Below are 26,929 nucleotides of genomic sequence, written 5' to 3' on the forward strand. Positions count from 1 at the left end.
ATTAGACCTACTCAAGAAGTAAGTGTGCTTACCTACATTTCAGGCACAAGGGTAGATGGATGGTGCCTTTGCCCTAAACAGTGTGCTGTCCATGAGCTTTCCCTCCTAGGAGTGTATTCCCATCCCTGGATGGTAATTATACACTTCAGTCAGGAGAAATGGACCTCTGAAGTTGATTCCTTGTTCTTTCTACTTCAACTCACAACTGGGGCATCTAGGTGAATTTAACTTTGTGACAAATTGTTTCATTTCTTACTTAATGGGTTATAAAAAGCACTAGGCTCTCTATATCATTGTCCCAGTAGATGCATCAGGGTAGAACTCCATGGGGTCCTCTGCCACTATACATCTTCTAGAAATAGATTTATAGAATCTTAAAGTATTCATGATAGAAAAACTTTAAAGATTATTTGACCCCAAACTCTTCCTTCCTTCCTTTTTTCCTTCCTCCTTCCTTCCTTCCTCCCTCCCTCCCTCCCTCCCTTCCCTTCCCTTCCTTTCCTATCTTTTCCCTTCACCTCCTTTCCCTTCATTCCTTCTCTCCTTTCATTTTTCCTTCCTTCCTACATACCTATTGTGTATCAGACAATATGCTCAAAATTGGGAATTTAATCTGGCAGAAACAGATCAGCTTACTTTACAAAGCTTATAGTCCTTCTAGACCTTTAGGGAAGTAGTCAATCACAATACCTTTTGCTAGAGAAGGACTTGTTCATTTATTCAAATGTTTACCCATTTTGGGACATGTGCCATTGGAATAAAATAATTGGATCCAGTTTCTGTGAAATAGTCATGTTCTATTGAAACCTGTGTTCTCATTTGGAATGTAAATTGTGATTAAGAAAAATCAAAGTTTACGTGTGTATAGTTAATATGAGAGAAGTTAACATGTCTCATTATCTGAGAGTTTGGCACTGGAACCAGCAAACATTAAATGCTAAATAAATATTTATTGCAAAATCTCTCCTTGCTTTAAACACTTCCTCACCTTGTCAGTATTTATTAATCTTTCTTTCAAGTGCCTTTTGGCTTGACCAAAAACATAAATGTATCATCAAAGGCCAAAAAGATAGAGAACCAACATATATGAAGTGACAGATTTTATACTAGATCCAATGGTACTTACAGTATCTCATTTATTCTCATGGAAATCCTTGAAGTTGCATATATATCACCTTATTTTGCCGATGAAAACTTAAAGCCTACATGAGTTTCAGTGGCTTTCCTGGTGTGATATAGCTGGTAATTATGAAGCAAACTGGGATCTGTCTAGTGTTCTCTTTAGTTGTGTACTGTGTGATCTGAACAATGAGCATTCTAGAATTGATTTACACAGCTTTTTGGGATAACCATCCCACCTTTTTTAGGTGACCATTTTAATGAGTCAGGTATGATTTTTATGTTTAAATTTGTGTCTTCATTTTAAAACAATCAGTCTCATTACTTTAAATGCAATGGTGGTATTTAATGCTTTATCTTGAATGATTATAACTAAAATTCATCCCTATTTTTTCTTTAATTTACATCTCCAAAGCTCTTTCTCTCTGATTAAGAAGACTCTTTGCACTAACTCTGAAATTCTGGCGGCCCTGAATTTTTATTATCTCTCATTTTCATGTTTCCTTTTAACTTACATCAAGTGTAGGCATATAAATCCCTTTTATCTTATAACCACTGCCTAGCAATGTTTCCTAGAGTAACTGCAATTACCCTCACTATGAGACCATTATACTTGGATTTGTTGAGATAACACCTTCCCCACCATCCCACCCCCAGCATATTAGTTGGGTTACTTGATTTTAAGTTACAGAAACCAGCCTAAAGTGGCTTAAGCAGAACAGTGGGATTTATTACAAGAGAAAACTGTTGTCTCTTAAAAAAAACAAAGTCAATAATACAAATAAAGCTCAGAACACTATCTGGACTCTCTCTAGTTCTCATCTCTGTCCCTCTTTGTATGGCCACTTTTTATTCTTCCTTTGAGGATTGGCTTTCTTTGGTCTCTTTGGTCTCTGGTCCACAAGAAAAAAGCTCCCAAATGTACACACTACAATTCAGCCATCTGAAAAGAAAAACCCTAATATTCTTGGATCCAACTTCCAAACTTCTTCGGAAAAAACTCTGAGGACCAAGATGGCAGCACTTGGTCCAAGCAACTGTGGCCAGGAATGTAGTATCTTTATTCAAAGTAGCTGCCAAGAGTCTATTGTATGATAGGAGGTACGGGGCTTAAATAGAGATAATTGTAAACTGATCAGATTCTGAAATGATTCTGCTACTTTGCCTCATTAAATAATCTATTTTCTTAGCAGTTTTCTAACGAGAAAGGTAAAGCCAGAATCAGAGATTTAAAGATGATAGTGATTGTTTGCAGCAACTATGAAGGGGACTTAGCATGGTGAAAATCATGAGGGCAGGGACCACATCTATCTGTTTATAGCTGTGTTCATAATGTTCAACATGATGTTTGGCAGTCAGTGGAAATGGGAGATCTACTAATTAAAGGATTCATAAAACTCAAGGGAAAAGTGTTCATTATACTCCCTCCACTGATACAAAATGAGAGTAAGAAATAAAGAGAGAGAGAGAGAGAGAGAGAGAAAAGGAAAAGTATTTCCAAAGTTAACATATTAGAGAGAGCACTGGAGGATGTTCTCTGCCTGATTGGCACATAGAAATTGTCTTGCTCCAAGTGAGCCCTGGATCAGCATTTTCAGTATCTAGGATTTTAAAAGTGGCACTAGTGTTTGGAAGTCTTTTAAGGCCTTGGAGGCAAATACTGTATATAATCCAAGAAGCTCTATTTATATATACATGTTTATAATGGAAGAACCTTCCTCATATAGGAAAGCTTGAAAAAAGATGACTAGTTCCATGAACTGTAAATAATTAAACACTATTCTCTATATAGAAAGCTTTGTATTCTAAAAATTCATGCCCTTCAGATTATTTCCTATAGCAATCTAGATTATTGAAAGTAAAATATTTTCAAAATATATCCTCTTGAGTGGATTTTGTTTTGTGTAATTTCTTGATTTGTTTTTTATTATTATTATTTTTAAGTCTCTGTATCTATTTGTAAGGTATATACTTTATTCACCTGGACTTCATGTGCCTTGTTAAATGGATATAAATAGTAGTTTTGAGGTAGAGTAGGAGTAGAAGAGGGGAATAATAAAAACATCCTTTAGTTTGAAGTTTGGTGCATGCGTTCCCCTGTTAAGTTACTGTTTATTCTCAGTCAAGTGCATTTATTTAAAATGGGTGATTGGGTTCAATGATCTTTAAAATTTGCTTGTACTGTATTATATATTTTCAATTGGAACATATTTATTGACAAGGAATAATTTCTGGAAAGCAAATCTTTAAAATAGTACTAAGTATGAGAAAGACATGGGGGGAAGTGGTCTTAAGGTGGCATTGTTTATAATAGGAGAAACATAGAAAAAAACTAAATATCCAATATAAAAAATGATCACATAAATCCGTGGTCTTTCCTATAGATAATATGGTAAAGTGTTTTAGATCAAAGTGGGAAGGTGACAGTGAGAGTCTGACTTGGGGCAAACACAGCTACAACAGGAACTAACTGGAGTGTATTTAGAGAAGGCACAAAGGCTAGTGAGAGAACCAGAAATAGTGTCAAATGAAATAAACTGGGGGAACTGGGGATGTTCCATTGGAAGAAGAGGAAGCTCAGGAATTTAGACTTCTCTATAGTTGCTGTGAAGAAGAGAATAGAATGGTTTGTAAGGTCACATGCGAGAGAATTAGGACCAATGGATGGAAGGTTCTGGAAGATCAATGTCAATATTAGAGATCAAAGACTTTTGTATAACCAAAATGAGATATGCTGCCTCTGAAGAACATAAATACTCTACCATTGGACATGTGCAGTATGATTCTGCTGAGATGGGAATGTAGAAGAATCTGAAGGACTATATGAAGAAGTTCAAAGACCTTTAAAGTTCCAGCCCTGAGGTGGTCCTAAGAATTTTGGTAAAAAAAGATTAAAGCAGAAAGTCCAGGGAGAAGAGTATCATGTGACATTGTTTACATAGGATAATTCTCAATGTCCTTTTAAACATCATTACTGTCTTATTCTAGACCCACTGAAGCAACCAACATAATTCAGAAGCTGTCTACTTCCCCTGATGTTTCTATTTGGGCTACCACATTTTCCTTTCACCCTTGTATAGAATTTATAATCTCCCTTTACAGAGAAATTCATGGGAAAGATTATATTGCCTCCATAATGAACTCAGGAGTAAACAGATCTAGGACATATAGGTAAAACTGTTTATTATTTTTAACTTAAGCAATGTGCACTCATTAAAGAAAAATATTTTTAAAAATCTAGAAGAGCATTAAGTAGGAAAAAAAAGTCTATAATTCGAGTATACAAGTGACCAAAGAAAGTTAACATTGTGGATTTTCCCTCTTGTCATGTTCCATGTCTTTGTAGGATATAGATTTAATTTAACACAAGAAAGTTCCTTCTGTGTTTGATCTTCCAGCAAATAATTAAATGAGCTTTTTCAAGAGTTAAAAATTCTTCAGTGAAAAGACTGAATAATAATCTGTCAGGAATATCATAAAGGGAAGTGCCATCCTTAGACAAGAAGATCTAATCAGGAGTTGACAAACTTTTAATATATATGGCCAGATAGTAAAAATTTTAGGCTTTGCAGATCATATAGTCTCTATTTTAACCACTTAACTCTGCTATTATAAGCACCAAAGCAGCCACAGACACCATGTATACAAAATGGGTATGGCTATGTGCCACTAAAACTTTATCAAAACAGGCTGTGTGCCAATAAAATTTTATCAAAACAAGGCTGGTTTTAGCCCATGGGCTATAGTTTGCCAACCTCTTAAATTAAACCAAATGGCTTAACGAAACCAAATAGCTTGTTGGCCTTTTATAGCTTCAATGCTTTTATCATAACAAAATGAGCTGAAAGCCTTGTTCAAAACAAATGAGAGTTTTGGCAGACTCCTATAGTCACCTGAGTTAAGAGACTAGTTCAAGAAAGTCCACCTAGCCAGGTCTCATCAGGCAAACACTAATTTTTAATAATTAGGCACCAATAACCCAAACTAGAAGACTGAATAATAAATGCCTTGAGAAAGGATAGATTTAGAAAATCAAGACCAGTCACTTGCACCCTCTGAAGATAAAATCTAGGCAAGAAGACTGGAAAGCAAATATTTATAATGAATTTAGCTCAGTCAGGGTCTGGTATATAAATGCCTGATAAATAGTGAGTAAATCAGTTTATTATATTCTAATATGACTTGTTATATCATAGAGTATGATATAACATATTCTAATTCATTCAGTCTATGTTGCTATTCAACAGACACTTACTGAGTGAGACTTGTTATGGGCCAGGAAGTCTACTCAGTACTGACAGCATAGCAATAAATAAGATCGATAACAATATAAAACTATAAATGCCAGATTAAAGACCAGATTCTCTGATAAAATTTCACAACCCAAACCATTAATGCTCAAGTGGAATTAGAAATAAAGTGCTATAAGAACGTGGTGGGCATACACCTGCATCAAGCCATATAGGTAACATTGGTGGTCAGGAGGGGCTTTTGGGAGAACATGATAACTGAATGAGTCCTAAGCCTGAATGAGGCCAGGCTGGTAAGAGGTCTTATGGCAACTGGGAAGGCATGTCTTTCTAACCAGAGGGATCCTCATACTCAAAAGCCTATGGGTGAGGGTGAGTGAGTGATTTTCTAGAGATGCAAATGAGTTAAGAAGGCCAGGAAGGAGATAGCAAATTGAGAAAGCACAGAGCCTGGAATCTGTTCCTGAAGAGCCCTATAAAACCTGGTAAGGAGTTTTGCCTTGACCCTTAAGGTGGGAAGCTATTTTAAGCAGAGGAGTACCTTGATGAGATCTATATTTCAGAAAGACCAGCAAAACACCTAATGGGACATTAGAGGGTTTTCAATAAAACTTTGTCAGGTACTTCTGGCCAAGGGTTGGAACTGGCACCAATGTGTGGGCCAGAGAGCATAGCTGTACAAGAGACATACGGGGTTGTGGCTAAAGAAGTAGAAGCAAGGTAGTTCTACTACGCATTCCTCCCTTTCCTCCTTACCACATACTCAAGCCTGCCTTGCAATACAGTTCTACCAGAATATGGTCAACTATGTCTCTGTTTTAAAATGTCTCCACTTCCGCAAGAGTAACGATACTCTTTTCCTCTTTGTCTTTACAGATCTGTCATTGAGAGCGTGGATTTTCCACAGGTCCATCTCCCCAGATAACTGGTTTTGTTGGTGAGTTATATGATTCTTTATGGTTTTGTTGGTGAGTTATATGATTCTTTATCTTCTGTTTATCACCTTTGGTCATAAGCCAAGTTATGGTAAAAGCTTGACTCAAATAGTACTTTTTCTTCTTGGGCCATTTTGTGTTCATGATTCTCAGACCTCCTGCCAACACCTTCAGAGTTCTGTCCATGCTTACAGCTATAAGCTGGGTAGCTTATAGCTATAAGGTGGGTATATAGGTATTCTATATCCCTTTAGAGGTAAGCCCTCTTTAGGCTAGCATTGAATTGCTGATCAGTTGTGTATAATGCAAATGTTTGTGATGCATATATAAAATTTAAATCCTCTAGAGATTTTTTAACATCCAGAGAAATCCTGTTACAAAGTGACAAATATATCTGAAAAATTAATAAGCGTTCCTTTTTTGTCTTCTTCAAAATGTGATCATTTATTCACATTGGAAGTGTGCCTAATACTCAAAAATGAAACTTTGATACCACACCTGCTTTTGTTTCAAATGTCATTGAAATGTTGATGATGAGATAGTTTTCCCCAGATTGGAAAAAAATCACGGGTAGACATTAAAATGAGATATTTCAAGACTTCCTGAAAAGCTTTCAGACCTTTCCATAAATTGCATTCCTTTAGAAGAATGGAATATACTTCTAGACATGATATCTATTCTGGACTTTTTCAGAGCATGTTTTATAGTTTTTGAATGATCGGGATGCTGTTCTGGCTTTTTGTTCTGTTTTATTGTTTTGTTTTGTTTTGTTTTGTTTTGTTTTGTTTTTGTTTTTTTGGGGGGGAGGCAAGTATCTAGAGGTGGGTGATAGAAGAAGGTCTTTTGTTTCTATAAAGAAAAGAGTTCATTCTGGAGACTGTTGTTCCTTGCTTTTAGCACAAAATATTTCTTGATGTGTAAGTGCAGATTGAGAATAATAAATGTACTCAGAAGGCAGTTAACAACACGTTTTTTAATACCCACACATTTACCTGTATGACTAGTAATAATTTGGAGAAAACAGAAATAGGTTCAAAAAAATATAATTCACTTACTAATAACTGGTTTCTTTTTGTAGTTCTCTTCCCTTTATTAGTACCTTTGTCAATGTTTCACTACCTTTTTATGCACTCCTGGAGCAGTAATTTTTGGATTTTCTGGGGCTGCCATAATTTTTTCTCCTTTCTCTCATTGATGCATTAGACCTTGCACTTTGATTTGGGTTTCAGAAAATAAAGTCAATACATGCCTTCCACCCACCTGCTTCCATATTCCTCCATCCGTTCCCACATTCCCATCACCATACCTCACAAAAGCCTTACTATTTTTACTTTTGATTCTAGGCCAATTCCATTTCATTTTCCCCTTCAAGTACAATGTAATCACTTCTGGATTGTTGGCACATTGTTGAAAACATTGGTATACTCAAATCTTTTCGGTTTTTTTAACATCATAAAAAGCAAAATCAGAATTGCAATTACATTTGAAAAGCATATTACACATGTCTTAAAATCCCAAAATGCCATCTGAAATAAGTTGCAAGGAACATTTCTGGTGTGTCCCTCAGCACACCTGTAGGAATTATTTATATCTCTACAATACTGTTTAATTTAGTTCAGTTGCTAACATTAATATAGGACAGAGTATCAAATGGTTTAGTACAATTATTACATAACAGGAAATGTTAACTTCATTCAAAAACTTCTGTTTTTACCTTTATGGCAAGTTGGATAGAATAACTTGTCCATAATATCAACAAAAATATTTCTGTAAATACTCTATAAACAACAGAAGAATATTAGTGCTAGTACCACAAGAATGATTACCCCTGTAGATGATGTGTTTTGGCCATTTCCTTCAGGTTTTTGAGTGGTCTGGTGGATTCTAAATTTTCCATGTGAGACTCTTAAAATCGAAAAAAAAATAATCTAAGTAGCACAGTCAATGAATGCTTTGTTTTACTTTGAGGCTAAGGTTTACTCAGGATTAAAGACAAATAAATCTGTTTTCATCCAGCATTTACCTTTACTTTTAAATATTCCAATAGCCACTCAATAATTCACATTGGGCTAATGTTTTAAATTGCTGTGCTGACGTGACATGAATACTGTCAAAATTAAATTATTGTATATTATTCTGCAGTGGCATGGCTATCAGATACTATATATTTCTTAGTTCAGACATCTTCAACCACTGGTATCTCTCCTTAGGATGTATACCAATATCAAGAATACAAATCTTTCATCTCAGAGCTAAAGGTGATTCTTGGCCAGATTTCTCTTGGTTCTAGAAATGATATGGTCCTAATTACTATTCTTGTTGTCTTGAATGATTCCCACCAGGGTGGGCAACCTGAGTTAACATTTGATGATGGATCCTCCACTGGCCAGGATTAAGGAAGTTGTGGGACTGGCAAGTGTATTTCCTTAACTTTAAGGCAGTATCGGTTAAGAAATGGACCACTGATTCAATGACAGTGTTCAGGGGCAGTGACAGGTGTAGTTACTTGTGCACTACTCTCTAGTAGTGCCTATTATCTAATCAACAGACTTAATTTATCTACTTGTACTCACACCACTTATTTTAGGTGTCACTGTCAACATTTGAGCCTAAATCTTCTTCATCCTTGGGATTCTTTGGAATCTTTTGGCTATCAGCAGTTACACATGCATCGCAAGGGGAGCTGAGTTTTCATCCATTTTAACACCTTTGCAAACGATGATGTGATTTCAAGGCAAGTGGAAGGAGACCACAGTTGGATCTACATTAGCATTGTGGTGAGAGACATAGTTTTCTTTTTGCTTAATTGAACTAATTATCTCTCAAGAATTATTTTTAGAAGTCAGCCTTAGCTTCTGATAGATAGACCACAGACACCTAAGTGGTAGATCTTCTTGAAGCATGACTTGTTAGCTTCCACCTCTATTAGATGCATAAATTCTGTGAACCACTGGAAGATATTTGGTGATAACTGCTAACTTTAATTGCACTGCCTGGGATGTGCAGATCATTGTCCGCCTGTCATAACTCTTTGCTATCGTGTGACGCCATAGTACAACCTTTCTGGGGACATTTTGAGCAATTAGTATATATCTAAATTCAATGTAAAATTCCAAATGTAGTGCTACCAATGCAAATATCTCATCCAAGACATCCATTTGAACAGCTCTACCTTCTTCACATTGCCAAGTTCATAGATATATATGCAATAATAACTGTGTCACAAATTATTCCTCTTCCTAGGAGCTAGAGAGTTCTTTCTGGCATCCCTTGTTATACACATTCAGGTTTCATCAAGTGTTCCTCCTAGAACTGAGGAAATAGAGCAATTAACATTTCAAAGGACAGGTTTCTCCGTATAAACAAAAAAAGACAAAAGCTGTGAGCAATCACTCCAGTACCTATAAAGATTAAAACCTACAGTATTTCCTCTTTTGTTCTCATCCCACCCTCCTTCCTCTTTCTCTAGAAGGAAACAAACTTATTATTACTGTTTGTGTGATAATTTTCCTTACAAGCTAAGACAACAATTTGAGGTTAGAGTATTTATTTTCTGTGAGTCTGTACCTAGGGTGACCACACATTCAGCCCAGAACAATCCATGTGTATGCCTGCTGTCTCCATGTAATTGTTAAGAGGACTCTGTTTAGCTCTCAGAAGAGCCAGGTTTGAGTGACACATTCTCTACATGGATACGGAGCCCCAGTCAAATCCTAAAATGCTTCCAGCTGAACAGGTGCCTGTATTGTCCTTATGTCCATCAACCCATGTGGCTGAGGACTGGGGAAATGTCATTTTCTTCATGAAAGAAAAAGAAAAGGAGATTGGGTATAAGTTACCCAAGGAAACTAAAGAAAGAGTTTTAGAGGCCTCAGTTGGAAAGGTGACAAGGACTCTTGCAGATGGTCTGAGTGGCAGTAAAGAGGAGACCTGGCCCTGAGAAGGCAAGGAGCCAAGCAGGAGCCCCTGGGTATGTGCCATTCCTGAGGCCCCACACTTCGTTCTTGCAGGGTTAGAAAATCTGTTTTATGAACATCGCAATGGCTCTGTTCCCCCTATTTATTCTGTTTTTTTTCCTTTGGGGTTTCCTTTAGTGCTTGGCAATGTTATTTTGAAAGATGTCAGTTGCTCCACTACACAAATAGGCAACGTCTTTTCTCTAACCCGAAGCAATATTTTTAAAGGCAGAACATCATAGAAACTCTGATCATCCCCAAGAGCATCGGAGATCCCAACCCTTGGGGGCAGAGGAACTCAATGGGACAGGGTCCTGGCCATCTACATACCTGAATACGGAGCCAAGTTCTGTGTATTATTAAATGAGTGGAATATTCCCTCACCCTCACTCCATCTCCATTGGCCTTCCTCTCCCTCTGCCTTCCCTTCCACATTTTTTTCCTCTATTTCTTCAAGTCCCTTCCTTGTAGCTCTCTCTCTCCACTAATTGCAATGCATCTTAGATAGAGTTTGATGAACACCCCCTTCATTTTAAAGATAAGCAAACTGAATATTCTAAACTGTCTCTAAATGGAAATAAAGGAAAAATGATGTTGGTTTGAACTAAAATATTTTTTAATATTTTATTTATTTATTTGAAAGAGAGCCCAAGTGGCGGGGTGGGGGCGGAGGGTGGTGGGCAGCAGAGAGAAATGCAGGGGCTCAATCTCAGGACCCTGAGATCATGATCTGAACAAAAGGCAGATGTGTAACCAACTGAGCCACCCAGGCACCCCTGAACTAGAATAGTTTTATTTGATTTTAAATTCATTTATCACTAGCTCTCTAGGTATAAATTACTTTTGTTTCAGTGTGTAGAGTTTTACTGGTCCTTTTTTTCCCTCTCTCTCTTTCTCTCTCTCTCTCATAATTTGGCTATAGTTTGTAAGCATGAGGCTTGCAAACCAAGGTCCTTATAGAGGAGGTGGCCAGGGAAGCATTTTCGCTGCTAGGCATGTGCTACATATCGTGATAAGGGATGCACTCAGATAAGCAGCAGGCTATTCTAGACCCCATGCAATCATCTCTTTGACAAATATTTACAGGGTGTCTACTAGGTACCAGATGCTGCTGGGCCCTGGGGGTTCAGTGATGAAAAAGATGATTAGGTGAAACTCAAGATGGAACTCAAAGATCAATAAACAGCACAGGTGTAGAAGATGGACACATCTGGCCTCCAAGTGTGACTTAGCCATTTACTTGTGCAGTGCTGCAACGTGACTTCACTATTCTTGCCCTCAGCTCCCTTAGTGGACATGCCCAGGACTGCTCAGAGGGAGTTAAGGGATTCATTTGAATCAATTTTGTGTATTGTGAGAGGTAAGGATGAAGGGTCACCATGGGTTTCTTGTTTTTTAACAGGAACTTAGCTATTCCTGCATATTTGTTTACAACATATCCTTTCTGGAGTCTAAGTGCCCAGCCTCCAGTAAAAATCTGTGCTGAGTCTCTCTCTAATGGGCTTCCCTGGGCAAAAACATTGCATACATTTCCTGCATTTTTGCTGCTGGAGTGTGCCACATGTGCTCCCTCATGGGAGGGAGCAAGCAGGAGAAAACAGGTGTGCAGATTCCTCCAGACTCCACCTGCTTCTTTTCCCCTTATAATCCAGCCATGTATCCTTTACTACGTTACTGTAATAAATCTTAGCCATGGGGACAACTAAAAATACTCCTTTCTGGCTACTGACAAAAAAGTGTTTTTAGCAAGTGTTGGTGAGAATGTGGAGAAATTGGAACCCTTGTGCACTGCTGGTAAGAATGTAAAAGAGTGCAACCACTGTGCGAGATGAGATGACTGCACCTCAAAAATTAAAAATAGAATTGCACATAATTCAGCAATTTCACTCCTGGGTATATGCTCCAAAGAATTGAAAACAGGATCTCAGAGGTATATTTGTACACCCATGTTCATAGCAGCATTGTTCACATTAGCTAAAATGTGGAAACAATTCAGGTATTCATCAGTGGGTGAATGGATAAACCAAATGTGGTGTATACACACACACAAGCACACGCACACACTGGCACATGCTAAATATAGGTAAACCGTGAGGACAGTATAGTAAGTGAAGTAAACCAGTCTCTCTCTCTCTCTCTCTCTCTCCCCCTTTCCCCACCCCTCTCTCTCTCTCACACACACACACACACACTATGATTATACTTATGTTAGGTACTTAGAGGAATCAAATTAATGGAGACAGAAGATAGAAGGGTGCTTGCCAGGGGCTTTGGAGAAGAGAAGAGAGGAGGACTTACTATTTAGAGGGTATTGAGTTTCAGTTTTACAAGATGGGAAGAGTTCAGTGGATGGATGGTGGTGATGTTGCACAGCAGTATAAGTGTACTTAGTGCCACCGAAATGTCACTTTAAAATGACGTATAATAAATGTTATTTTACCATAATAAAAAAACCCTCCTTTCCCTATTGATGGGTTTGACGCCTTTATTGAAAAATAAAATGACTGTATACATGGAAGTATTTCTATCTCTCTGTTCTGTTCCATCAATCTATATATTGACCTTTATGTCAAGACCACATTATCTTGAATACCGTAGGTTTATAGTAAGTCTTGAAATCAGCTAATGTTAGCCCTCCAACTTTGTCCTTTCAAGATTGCCTTGGATATCCTTGCATTTCCAAAAACTTTTAGAATCAGATTGTGATTTTCAAAAAAAGAAGGCTTCCTGGGATTTGATTGGGATTATGCTGCATCTATAGGTCAATTTAAGATGAGTTGATTTCTTAAGAAACGGAGAGCATTTATTTATATCTAATTTCTCTCAGTAATGTTTTGTAGTTTTCGGTGTAGAAGTTTTGCATGCATTTTGTTAAATTTATTTTAAAGTAGTTTGTTTTATCAACACTATTATAAATGAAATCTTTTACATATTAGCTGCTAGACTATAAAACTACAAGTGATTTATGCATATTGACATTATGTCTACTATCTCACTAAATACATTTATTAGATCTAATATATGTATTCTAGTGGGATTTTTTTGGATTGTCTAGGTATTTGATTATATTATCCGCAAACAGAAACAGTTCTGCTGGTTCTTTTTAACTTGCTTCTTACCAGTATTTCTCTATTAGGTATGATGCGTACTGTATGATTCCTGTGGGAGTTAGGGAAATTCCTATCATTCCTAGTTTTCTGGGAGTTTTGTTTTTAATCGTGAATAAGTTTTCAAATTTATAAATTTATTTTTCTGCATCACTTAAAGTGATCATATGTTTTTTTCATATACTGTGTTAATATGGAAATAATATTAACTGATTTTTAAATATTAAAACACCTTTGAATGGTGGGGCAATAAAAAATCCTACTTGGTCATGATGTTTTATCCATTTTTATACTGTTCATTCATTTTGCTAATCTTCTGTTAAGTAGTTTTGCATTTGTGTTCCTAGGAGATCTAGTCAAATTCCATAATGTTTTGTGAGGTTTTGGTGTATCATGGTTATGCTGGCATCATAAAACAAGTTGGAAAGGTTTTCCTTCTGAATTTTCTGAAATGATTTCTGTAGAATTGGTTTAATTTTTCCTTTAATGTCTGATAGGATATTATTTCTTCCATTTGACACCTGAAAGGATTCATCAGTAAAATTTTTAGGCCTACAGTTGTTTTGTTTGTTTTTTTAAGGCGAATTTGGTAATGGCTTCAATTTATTATTAGACATAGTGTTATTTAGATTTTTTTTTTAGTAAGTTTTGCTAAGTTGTATTTTTGAAGGAATTTATCTAGTTTTAAAGTGTTGAATTTGTGGAACAATGTTATCCATAATATTCTTTTCATGTCCTTTCCATGTCTAAAGGATCTATAGTGATTATTCCTCATTTATGTCTGGTATTGGTAATTTGTGTTCTCTCTTTTCCTTGATCTGTCTAGCTAGAGTTTTACTAAGTTTCCTAGGCTTTTTAAAGAATTGACTTCATTAATTTCCTTTATTGCTTACCAGTTTTCTATTTTCTTCATTTCTATGCTATTTTTACTTTTTTTTCCTACTTACTTTGCATTTACTTTGCTGTTCTTTTTATGACATCTTAAGCTGAAACCAGAGGTCACAGATTTTTTTTAAGCTTCCTCATTTTTAATGCAAGCATTTAAATCAACAATTCCTTCTAAACACTGATTCAGTTCCATCCCAGAAGTTTTGATGTTGTATTTTTATTAGCCTTTAAGTCAAAGTATTTTCTAATTTCCCTCACGATTTCTTCTTTGATCCATGTATTATTTAGAAGTCTACTGACTAATTATCAGTTGTTTGCGGTATTTCTAGATACCATTTTGTTACTGATTTCTAGTTAATTCCCCATTGAGGGCAGAGAACATGCTTTACGTGTTATTAATCCTTTTCAATTATTATTATTTTGTGTGTGTGTAATCTGTGGTCCAACACATGGTCTATCTTGATGAACACATACACTTGAATCAGTATTTTTTAGTTATAGAGTTTAGTGTTCTATAAATATCAATTAGGTCAAGGTGGTTGATAATGTTGTTCAGAACATTTATTTCTTTCCTTTCTTTTTTCCTAATTGCTGAGGAAAGGGTGATAAAGTCTCCAGCTATGACTAGAATTACCTATTTCTCCTTTTTATTCTGTCAATTTTAAATGTCTTCTTTATGAATGTTCTTTTATCATTATAAAGGGTCTTTCTTTTTCCCTGATAAAGTTCCTTGTCTTGAAGTCTGTATCAGTCAGGGTCCAGAAATCTCACAGAATTTGAGCAAGGCAAGCTTTGTATAAAGGATTATTAATTAGTAACAGGGAATTAATCACTAAGGGGCAAAGAGGCCTCTAAAGAACACAAGAATAGTGTATATAAGGAACAGCCACTGCCTCTGGGACTGAGGGATAGTACCCAAGGAAGAAACATATTTTGAAGAGCATTAGATTCAGACTTTGTTAGAAAGTGTGTGACTTTGGCACACTGGGTGACAAAGAAGTTCTGTGAAGTGCCACAGACCAGAGCTGGTATGCACACTACAGCACTGATGAAATTTCCTAGGAAATTGCTTACTGAGGTATCACTGAGGATCCGTGGAAAACCACCTCCTTGAGGCACCAAATGATCTCTCTGGGAAGAGGCCTGCTAGGGTGCTTCTGAAACCCCACTGGGACTGTGTCTCTGAGGCACCTGCCTGAGTCACCAGAATCCTAACTGGGTACTGGTGTAAGCTGGCTAAGAAGCCATCCACAGGGGTGCCACTGACATTCAGTGGCGGGTGAGCACCACTCCATGTCCCACACACACCCTGTTGGCCACCACAAGCCCCAGGAGAAAGGAGAAAAACCACACCAAGCAGGGAAAGCAGCCCATTCTTCCTGCAATGACCCTGCAGCGCCCTCTACTGACAAAACTTACCAAAGGTAGCAAAGGTGAAATATTTACAGGGTCCACCTCCAGCACCACAAAGCAGGCCAAGGAGGATGGATTTGGAGCTGATAAGCAATAAATTGATAACTGGCAGTAGGTGCAGTTTGACATTAAATCAACCAGTCCAGCCTTTCTGTTTGCTGTTTGCATAATTTATCTTTTTCCATCCATTTATTCTCAACCAATCTATGTCTTTATATTTAAAATGTGTTTCTTTTAGAGAGCATATATAGTTGGTTCTTGTCTTTTTTAATCCATTCTTCCAACTTCTGATTTTTAACTGGAGTATTTACTCAGTTCACATTTATTATAATTACTGGTATAGTTAAGGTGTTTTAGGTCTACTACTTCACTGTCTATTTTTTATTTGTCCCCTCTCTTTTTGCTTCTTTTTTTCTTTCTTTCCTATACTCTTTGGAATTTTTAATATTTTTTAGAATTCAATTTTACCTTATATCTTGACTTTTTAAATTTGATCTCTTTGTATTTTTTTAAGTGACCACTCCAGTGATTACAATATAACTTTAAGTTTACAATAACTTTTTTCTAGACTTGGAGTTAATGTTGCAACCCTTGGCATAAAATATAGAAACCTTGCAACTCAATAGGTCTATTTATACTCCCCACCTACTTTTGTGTTTATTGTGCTTACCATATTATTACAACTATCTACATTATAAGCCTCCTTCTGTATAAACAGAATTATACTTTTTGCTTTGAAAGGTCCTAAATATTTTAAATAATTTAAGAGGAAAATACAGTTTATTATATGTACCCAGATATTTACAATTTCCAGTACTTTTTATTTTTTCCCCAAAACTCACATTTCCATCTGGTCTAATTTCTCTTCAGCCTGAAGCACCTCTTTTACTACTTCATATAATACAGATCTTTTGACAAATTCTCTTAGGCTTTTTTTCTATATCATTATTTAAGCTTTATTTTTGATAGAAAATATCAATGGATATTCTTATTCTGGGTCATTTTTCTTATAGCACTTCAAAGATATTTTCACCACTTTCTGGACTCCAGAGTTACTGATGAGTAGTCAATAAGATTGTTATGTAATGTGTCATTTTCCTCTGGGTCCTTTAAAGATTTCTCTTCATCTTTGATTTTCAGCAATTTGATTTTAATTTCCCAAGACGTAATTTTATTATATCTATATGCTTGGAGTTTGCTGAATTCTTGATTCTGTGAATGTAAGTCTTTCCCAAAGTATGGAAAATTTCAATTGTATTAGCCAGGGTTCTTCAGAGAGATAGATAGATAGATAATAGGAATTGGCTCACATGATTATGGAAACTAAGAATCCTACATAATGCCATCTGTCTGTAAGCTGGAGAACCAGAAAAGCTGGTGATATAATTCCGTGTAAGTCCTAGAAATCAGAGGCTGGCAGTGCAATTCCCAGTGTAGATCTGAAGGCCTGAGAACCAAGAGTACGGATGTCTGAGGGCAGGAGAAGATGAATGTCTTGGCTCAAGCAGAGAGAGCAAATATACTCTTCCTCCACCTTTTTGTTCTATTCAAGTCCTGAAAAGATTGGATTGGTGAAGGTGACCTTTTTTTCCCCCTCAGCCAATTCAAATGCTAATCTCCTCTGGGAAGACTTTTATAGACATACCCAGAAATAATGTTTTACTAGTTATCTGGGCATCCTTTAGCTCAGTCAGGTTGACACGTAAAACTATGCCATCACATCAGCCTTGATATCTGTAAATAATTTTTCCGCCCCATTCTTTCTTTCCCTCTTTTCTTTCCTCTGGATATCCAGAGGAAACCGTTTATTATTCCCTTTATACCTCTTTTGAGTCTCCTTTCATTTTTTTTCGAATACTTTTTTTCTTCTCTGCTCTCATTTTGGATAATATCTAAACTCCTCTCTTTCTTCTCACTTTTGCTGTTATCCCCAAGCAGTGAATTTTAATTTCACATATTAAAATTCTCAGTTTGATAATTTCCATTCAGATGTTTTGGTAGTGTCTTTATTAATATATTTGTTTTTCTATTCACCATAAGCATATTTTCTTTATTTCACTGAGTTTAGTTCTAGCATTGGCTTTAAAACCCTTATCTGCTAGTTCCAGCACCTGGGTAATCTTAGGATCACTCTCAGTAGGTTGTCTTTCCTCTTGCACCTGGGTTATAATTTCCTGGTTCTGGTATATCAAGTAACTTTAGATTTTATCCTGGTCCTTATGATTAGTATGTTGTAGAGCCTCTAGATTTGGTTACACTTCTGTAAAATGTTGATGTTTTTGTTTTAGCAGGCAATTAACTTGGTGTCTCAATCAGTGTTTTTCAGAGAAATAGAACCAATACATATTATTATGATGCATAAGATTTATTTTTAAAAATTGGGTCACACTATTAGGGGGCTGGCGAGTGTGAAACCCGTAAGACAGGCTAGAAGCTGGCAACTCAGGCAGGATTTGAGGTACAATCTTGAGGCAGAATATCTTCTTCTCCAGGAAACCTCACTTTTTGTTCTTAAGGCCTTCAACTGATTATATGAGGCCCACCCATGTTATCAAGAGTAGTTTCCTTTACTTAAAGTCAGGCTATTGTAGATGTTAACTGTATCTACAAAATTCCCTCACAGCAACACTTAGAGTTTGATTAAGTAACTGCATACTATAAGTTAGCCAGCTGACACACAAGACTAACTGTCACACTTGTTAAGTCTCACACTGCAGATTTGCACAATTAGAGTAGACATGGATCCTTCAAGCCGTACGTACAAGCTATTCCCAGTTTGTCTCACACATGCAGGATTAAGCCAGAGACTTGAACAGGGTTTATAAACAGAGTATGTCTCTGTCTCTTTTTTGAGATTTCTTTCTCATTTTTCAGTAGCTGTGGTTACCCTGAACTCTGTTATGGTATCCTCCCTCATCTGTCGTTCAGTGACCCATAGTCAGCTGTAGTGAGAAGCAGGTGATCCTCCTTTTGATGTATTGTCAGAAGGTCAATTGTAGCCTATCGCTAATCACAATGGCTACATCATTCAGCTCACCTCAGCTCATCATGTAGGCATTTTGTCAGCTCACATCACCAAGGAAAGAGCAAGTACAGTACGATAGGACATTTTGAAAGAGAGACTATATTCTTGTAAATTTTAGTATAGTATATATTGCTATAATTGTTCTATTGGATATTAGTTATTGCTGTTAATCTTTTACTATGTCTAATTTATAAATTAAACCTTATCATAGGTATATACAGGGGAAAACATAGTATATTCAGGGTTCAGTACTTTCTGTGGTTTTAGTGTCCATTGGAGATCTTGGAACATACACCGTGTGGGTAAGGGAGATGACTATATTTTGTTCTTTAGGCTGAAAGAATTATAGGGTTTGTGTCACAGCTTTGCCCACTCTACATAAAATCAATTTGGTCTGTCCTCCTATTAAAAGCTGTAAAAAAAAAAAAAAAAAGCTGTAAAAATTAAAGACACACCCCATGCTAATCCCTTTCCCAATTTTTTAATTTCCCTCCAGAATCTGCCTGCTAGGTTTTCACTTTCCAGTGCCTACAGGACGTTATTTTGTTTTGTTTTGTTTGGTTTTGTTTTTGCTTTTGTATTTATCTATTTTTTAAAAATATTTTATTTATTAGAGAGAACGTGTGCGTGCACAAGTGGAGGGAGAAGCAGACTCCCAGCTGAGCAGGGAGCCCAATTTGGGGCTTGATCCCAGGACCCTGGATCACGACCTGAACCAAAGGCAGATGCTTAACTGAGCCACCCGGGTACCCCCTTGTTTTTGTATTTATTCCACAGTTTACAGTTGTTATCTGTAAAAAGGTAGCATCTGGTAGGAGTTTTCTTGGCTATACTGAAAAGAGAAACCCCACTTACATTGTGAATATTAAATGAGACAACAGAAGAAAAAGCCTGGTACATTTGCGGCACATCGTTAGTAGTGGTAGGACGAGGAGCTAACAGAGTGGCTGTTCTGGTTAACCATTTGTCTCATAGCCAAACTATGGCTTTCAGGGTTCCAGGGTTAGCAAGTCTCCAGATTCCTCAGGAGATAATCCCTGAGGCGCAAGGCAGGCAGTCAGTCTCGGTCAGAGCCAAGGTTGTTTTCCAAGGCTGTATCCAGAGTCTTCCAGGAATCAGTGCTTACTGGGAAACCAAGGCTGCCGTCTAATTGTGAAGATGAGACTGATCCAAAAGTTTCTCAAAAAGCAATAAGAGAAAGCTGGGGTTTGGCAAGCACTCCAGGCTAGACTATAGGCCTGCTGCTATAACGTAAGCTTCATAAGGGCAAGAATTTTTGTCTGTTTTTTGAGTGCCTATATTCTGTGTCCAGTCTGGTGCTTGGCACATAGTAGGGAGTCCATAAACACTGGTTGAATGAATGGGCACCACTTGTTCTAACCTCTGCTTGATGAATTTGAAATGCTTTTCTGAATAAAGATGTTCTCAGAGAAGAGAGTCTGAGTCTGTGGCTAAGACACATTGCCAGTGGCAGGAGAGAAAAGGCTGACAAGGCAGTTAAATGCCCTTCTCCATGGAGCCTCCCTCAGGCAGCTCAGCCAGAGGAGTTACCTTCTATCTCGGCTTGTCCTACAGCTGCAAACATTAAGATTGAATGAATGGCCTGTGTACAACCTCTATTTGAGGTTTCATCAACATCTTGAAACAGTTTGAGATCGTTTGGGGTTTGGCACCACCAAAAGCATGGGCTTTGCCAAACCCTCATTTCCTTTCATGTTTCAGCCCCAACACCCTTAAAACAATCTCGAGCCTGTTGACTCTACTTCTTCATTTTCACTTCTGTCATCAAAACATTCACTTTAAACATATCACTGGCAGTCAGAGGCATCATCAACTCTCGATCAGGGCAGTGAGTCACCCAGATCTGGATGATTTCCCCAACCACTGCACTGATCCCTCTCTCATTTTCACATCCCCTCTGTCTTTCCCAGCTACAAAATTCTTCACAAAGCCAGCGGCATCCACAATGCCTTAAAGGAGACTAACGTTTTTTAAAAATACATGCTCGTTGGACGTTACTGGGGAAATTCAAATTAATATAGATCAATCCAAAGAAAGCACCCAGAGATAAGCATAGTGAACATGAGTCCTTCCTTCCCATAGTTTTTCTCTGTTGTATATTTTACTCAGTTGAGATCATGCTGTCACATAGTTTTGTATCTAGCATTTTACTTAACATAAAAGGAAATCTCATGGTATTAAATGTTATTCAGATCTACAGTTATAGTGCCCATGCTTATGCATTTAATCATGAAAGTTTTACTGAACAGATGTCTAGCAGTGAAGGCAAAGCTCCCGGCCATGGTGTTGGAGCTTAGGGCGTCACGGACAAGATGCACAGTAAGGAAATCACTCTATAAGTTGCAAGTGCAGAAAAGAAAACTAAGATGAGAAAGAGGCTATGCATGCTGTTTGAGAGAAAGTCTGTGGAGATGACAATAAGGCAAAAAGGTCTGACTAAAGTGTGGCTCCATAAACACATGAACGATAATCCACATGACCACACACCTGACAGTAAATTTTTGGCTTGTTGAAAATATATCACTATAAAATATCACTGCTGAACAATTCAAGGTCCACAAGCATTTTGAGCTGAGTGCTACTCATGGTGAATAAAGCTTCTAGAATGAACTGAGCTAAACAGAGGAGAAAGGGAAGAATAAAAAAAAAAAGAGAGGAAGTCAGAGGAAATGAGAGGACTGCTGAGAGGAGAGAGGGGAGCTGATGTGCGCATGTGTGCATGCATGCATGCGTGCAATATGACCATACCTATGTCCATTGGTAACACCTGATAAAGGAGTGAAAAAAAAGATGCTTTCCTGAAGGAGTAGAAGAACCAGCAGGAATTCCTATTTTATTGCCCAAAAAAGGACTAATGTAAAAGAACAGGGCTCTTTTACAGCAGCCTAACATTTGTCTCTGGTCAATGTTCTCTTCTCCTCACTATTACGCTCCTGCCCTCCACAGTGTGGCTCTCTTGGCTGTCCATGGCTAGCCAGAAATCCCTTCTTAGATTTCCATATAATTTATCTGTACCAAACACAGTGTTTGGTAATTAGAAGGGGGTTAAAAAAAAAAAGACCATTTCCTGAATGAATAAATACCTTAAGAATGATACTTAATGTAGTCTCTCCTGTATTATCATTATATATCTAATTTTTTTCCCCTTGTAATGTTGCCAGGTCTCTAGGAAACAGCCCTTTATCTTCTGTGTTTACAGTATTTTCTGCAATAAAGAATATTCTGTGTTGAGGAAGAAAGGATGAAAGGAGGTTGAGGTAAGACGTAGGTAAGCCAGGAAAAGCAACTACACAAAGGCCATTGCAACAGGGACCAGGAATCCCACAGGAACAAGGAAAAGACAAAGCCAGACAAAACAAAAGTAGAAGGATGAGGGAGAAAGAGGAGGACAAGAATTGAGTCAGAAGCATGGACAGCCACCCTGGCAATGGACAAACTTTAATCCTGAGCCATTGTCTGGTCTAGCCAGAGAGCTGCATGTCTACCATTGCTAGGCATAAGACGCTGCAAATCTGAACTGGATTCTGGGGGGAAAAAGCCAAGGCCTGTCTGGTTATAGTACAAAAGACATAAGGTTTATAAAAGTAACAAAGGAGCACCTGGGGTGGCTCAGTCGGTTAAATGTCCAGCTCTTGATTTTGGCGCAGGTGGTGATCTCAGGGTTATGAGATAGACCCGCAAGTCAGGCGCCATGCTCAGCAGGGAGTCTGCTTGGGATTCTCTCTCTCCCTCTCCCTCTGCCCCTCACTCTGGGCTCTCTCTCTCTTAGATATGGATATCTAATAGGGGACTTAGATATAAGTCATATAGACTTATAAGTCATATAGACTATAAGTCATATAGACTTATATGGATATCTAAGAGAGAGAGAGAGAGCGCGCAAAAGTAACAACAGAGCAATAACAAGTACCACCACAATCCACACTTGTTTACTGAGTACTTATTAGGGGTATTTTAAGGGTTTTTAAATTTTCATCTTATTAACTTTGCAAATACAGCTAAGAGAGGTTAAGTAATAAGCTCAGAATCGCAGAACAAAGAAGCTGCAAAGCCACAATTCAAACCCAGCTCAGTTTCAATGGGAAACCCATGCTATAGCCCATAAAATTGCCTCTCTGTAGGACAACTAATGCCTGTCAGATATACTTCAGATGTTGTTTTATGCTTTTAAATCCTCATTGCAATCAGAAGCCCAGTCAGGTGGCCCCAGTCTCCCTGGGGTCCCCCAAGGAGTAGACATCAGAAGGTATATCTGATCAGCTTCATTTGTTGCTCGGCTCAGTATGGTCAAGGCAGTAGGCTGTGTCACTGCTCAGTGTCTGTACAAGGCTGTATAACCAACCCCACATCCTTCTTGTTTACTGACAGCTCACCCTTTCCTGTGTTCTGTGCCCACAATCTCCATGCAGCAATGTGTCGTCATGTATAGTTGGCATATATGCCTTAAAATTTCTGGATGGATGGATGACTTCCTAGAAGGGGACTTTAGACACGTGATTTAAACTAACTGAGGTAGACTACACACAAATTTGTCAAATGCTTGTTTGTAAACTGCTTCTGCTATTATGTACAAGATTTTCCTTTAGCTATCTTGCTAAATTCCAAAGAGGCAATTCCGTGGATGACTAGTCCATAGCATGGACTTCACAGTGAAACTGAGCTGGATTTGAATTCTGGCTTTGCAGCTCCTATGCTCTGTGCTTCTAGACTAGTTACTCAACCTCTCTGTTGAGTAACCTTTTTTAAAAAATACATATTTTTTAAATTGAGATATAATTGGCATATAACATATTAGTCTCAGGTGTACAATATAACGATTCAATATATGTGTATATTGCTGAATGATCACCACAGCAACTCTAGTTCACATCCATAACCATGCATAATCATAAATTTTTTGTGTGTGATGAGAATATTTAAGATCTATTCTCCTAGCAACTTTCAAATATACAATACAGTATTATTAACCATAGTCACTATGCTGGACATTACATCTCCAGGACTTATTTTATAACTTGAAGTCTGTAACTTTTGATCACACTCACCCATTCTCCCCAACCTCTCACCTCTGGCCACCATCAATCTGTTCTCTGTATCTATGAGTTCAGTATTTTTGTTTTATTTTGTTTATAATTCCACATATAAGTGACATCATATGGTATTTGTCTTTCTCTGTCTTACTTACTGCACTTAGCAAAATGCCCTCGAGGTCCATCCAGATTGTCATGAAAGGCATTATTTCTTTGTTTTATTTTTGTTTGGTTTTGGTTTGGTTTTTTTGGATTTTGTTTTTTTTTTATTTTTTTTTTTAGTGGCTGAACATTAATCCATTGAATGTGTTTGTGTGTATACACCACATCTTCTTTACCCATTCATCTGTCAGTGGGCACTTAGGTGATTTCCATGTCTTGGCTATTGTAAATAATGCTGTAATGGGCATGGGATGTTTTTATCTTTCCACATTAGTGTTTTTACTTCTTTTGGATAAATACCTAGAAGTGGAATTGCTAGAGCATATGGTAATCCTATTTTTAATTTTTTGAGGAACCTGCATATTGCTTTCCACAGAGTCTGCACCAATCTACATCTCCAACAATTCACAAGACTCCTTTTCTCCACACCCTTCCAGTGCTTATTATTTTCTGTCTTTTTGAGACTAGCCATTCCTAGAGGTGTGAGATCATATCTCATTGTGGTTTTGATTTGCATTTCTTGCTGATTAGTGATGTAGAACACCTTCCCAAGTATCTGTTAGCCATCTGTATGTCTTCTATTAAGAAATATCTATTTAGTTCCTCTGTCCATTTTTAAATCCATTTTTGAAATTTTGCTTTTGAGTTGTATGAGTTCTTTATGTATTTTAGATGTTAACCCCCCTATGCCTTATTGTCCTCATTTTGAAATGAGAAGTAATAATGCCCCATCCTGTGTGAGAGTTAAATAAGACGAAAATTGTAAAAGCCCTAACACATTCATAATCACTCAATAAATAGTGGGGATTATGGTGGCAACTGCTGCCATTTTTGTTGTTGCTTTTACCATTTTGTTGTTGCTTTTACCATTTTGTTGTTGCTTATGTCCTTTGCGCTGGAATCAGATAGGCCTTGGTATTCTCCTTTCATATATTATAAGTTATTATTTCCCTTAACCCCGACATGAACTTCCATCATCATCTTATTTACTCTTCAAAATAATTCTGGAAGGAGCATAGAGGAAGATACCAGTTCTTGATTTTTGAAGGACACAGAGAATCTTTTTTGGGGTCAGCCTATGAAGGAAGGGTTTGATTGTGTTGCAAGACAAAATAAGAAGAGCTTAGCACAATGGTGGTTACTATGGTGGGCCTTCAAAGTCTTCGTGCAGTATTGCTCAGGAAGAAAGTTCAGGTACTCATCTCCATCCTAGCAGATCCAGCAAGCTTGTGGAATATCTTCAATGCCCTTTAGATATGGCGTACATTCACGCATATGAAGCTCATACTGCATTGGTACGGCAGGAGGGTGTCAGGACTATAAAGATCCACATGAAACAAGGCGACCTGTGGTTTGTGGGCTGCAGGGGGCATGATGTTTGGAGTAGAAGCGCCACTCATCATAAGCTACAGCTGTGTGTCTTTATAGTACTTAACAAGCATTCTCTTACTGAGACTCCACCTTGGAATCAGAACAGAATCAGCAGCTTTTGTATAATCTAAACCTTGGGTCTCTTAGTCATGCTATATCACCCATGTGCACACATACACATAGGAGTAAGCCTTGTCATCAAGTGACTTTTTAATATTGGACTCTTTCTGATCACCGCAACTGAAATCGTAAGCTTCTCTTCCAAACGAATGGAGGTGTCAAGTGAAAATCCACATATTTCTAAGATCAAAACTTGAGCAAGTCAGCCAAACTTTGCTCTAGCTAATACAGTTGACTCTTGAACAACACAGAGGTTAAGGGCACTGACCCTCCATGCAGTCGAAAATCCACATGTAACTTTGGACTCCCCAGAATGTAATTACTAGTAGCCTATTGTTGACCCGAAGCATTACTGATAATGCAAACAGTTGATTAAAGCATATTTTGTATATTATATGCCACATTCTTACAAGAAAGTAAGCTATAGAAAAGAAAATTTTATTATGAAAATTGTAAGAGAAAATACATTTACAGCATTGTACTGTATTTATCCAAAAAAAAATCTTCATATAAGCAAACCTGTATGATTCAAACCCATATTGTTCAAGAGTCAGCTACATTTTGATTTCTGCTTATATAAGCATAATTCTTTTGCAAGTTTTTGAAGGGTAATGTATAGCAACTCACAATTAAAGGCATTCTGGGAGTGGGAGGGGTTATTGCTTGTCCTCAAATATTTGTTTTAAATTAAATGAACCATGTTTATTTATCAGAAGGTTTTTATCCTGTTTTAATACTACAGAACATGAAAATATTTTTGCCACTCATGGCAAACCAAGAGCAGATATTTGTGCATCCTTTGGGTTTGCAAACCTGGTTGTTAATAGTTTTACACCCAAATGAAGATGGTAGAGGCAAGTAAGAAAAGCCTTAGATCAAGAACATGAGATTATACTGTTCTTATAATGTGCTGAATGATGGTTGGCAGTAATAATGATTAATATAATTACTTATTTTTAATCTAATTTTACACATGGCATAAAATTTTAAAATCTAATGAGGGTAGAATAAAATGAAAAGTAACTATTTCTCTCTCTACCCACTTTCTAAGCCCTACTGCCCAGAGAAAGCCATTTTTAATTGTTTCATTTTTAGTTCTTTGGCAATTACTACCATAAGGCTAAATAATATCTTTATGCTTTTACTTTGTGATTTTTCTCCTGCAGACTATATCTTAGCTCCTTCCTTTATTTTTTTTTTAAGATTTTATTTATTTATTTGAGAGAGAGTAAGAGAGTGAGCATGAGTGCGGTGGAGGGGAGCAGAGGCAGAGGGAGAAGCAGACTCCTCGCTGAACAGGGAGCCCGATGCAGGACTCAATCCCAGGATCCTAAAATCATGACCTGAGCCAAAGCCTTTGCTTAACCAACTGAGACACCCAGGGACCCTTTAGCTCCTTCCTTTAAAAGAAGAATTTAGCGCCCTTATATCACTTCTCTTTTGTCCTCCCTTCCTCCTGGGGGTTTAATCGCTGTGTTTTCCTGCTCCATGCTAGATTCATAAGCAGTTTTTATATTTACCTTGATAACTAC

General features: G+C 37.3%; 1 protein-coding gene across 1 annotated transcript in view; it reads left to right on the forward strand.

The window, feature by feature from the left end:
* The window catches only part of TENM4 (teneurin transmembrane protein 4), a 2,722,049-nt gene that overhangs the window by 1,708,748 nt on the left and 986,372 nt on the right, over positions 1-26,929 (forward strand). Inside the window, exon 10 of the mRNA XM_049099077.1 lies at positions 6,246-6,306. The gene's annotated coding sequence lies outside the window, so the exon portion shown is untranslated. The remainder of the gene's footprint in view (positions 1-6,245; positions 6,307-26,929) is intronic.

This window comes from Canis lupus, chromosome 21 (assembly GCF_003254725.2).
Source record: "Canis lupus dingo isolate Sandy chromosome 21, ASM325472v2, whole genome shotgun sequence".
NCBI lineage: Eukaryota > Metazoa > Chordata > Mammalia > Carnivora > Canidae > Canis > Canis lupus.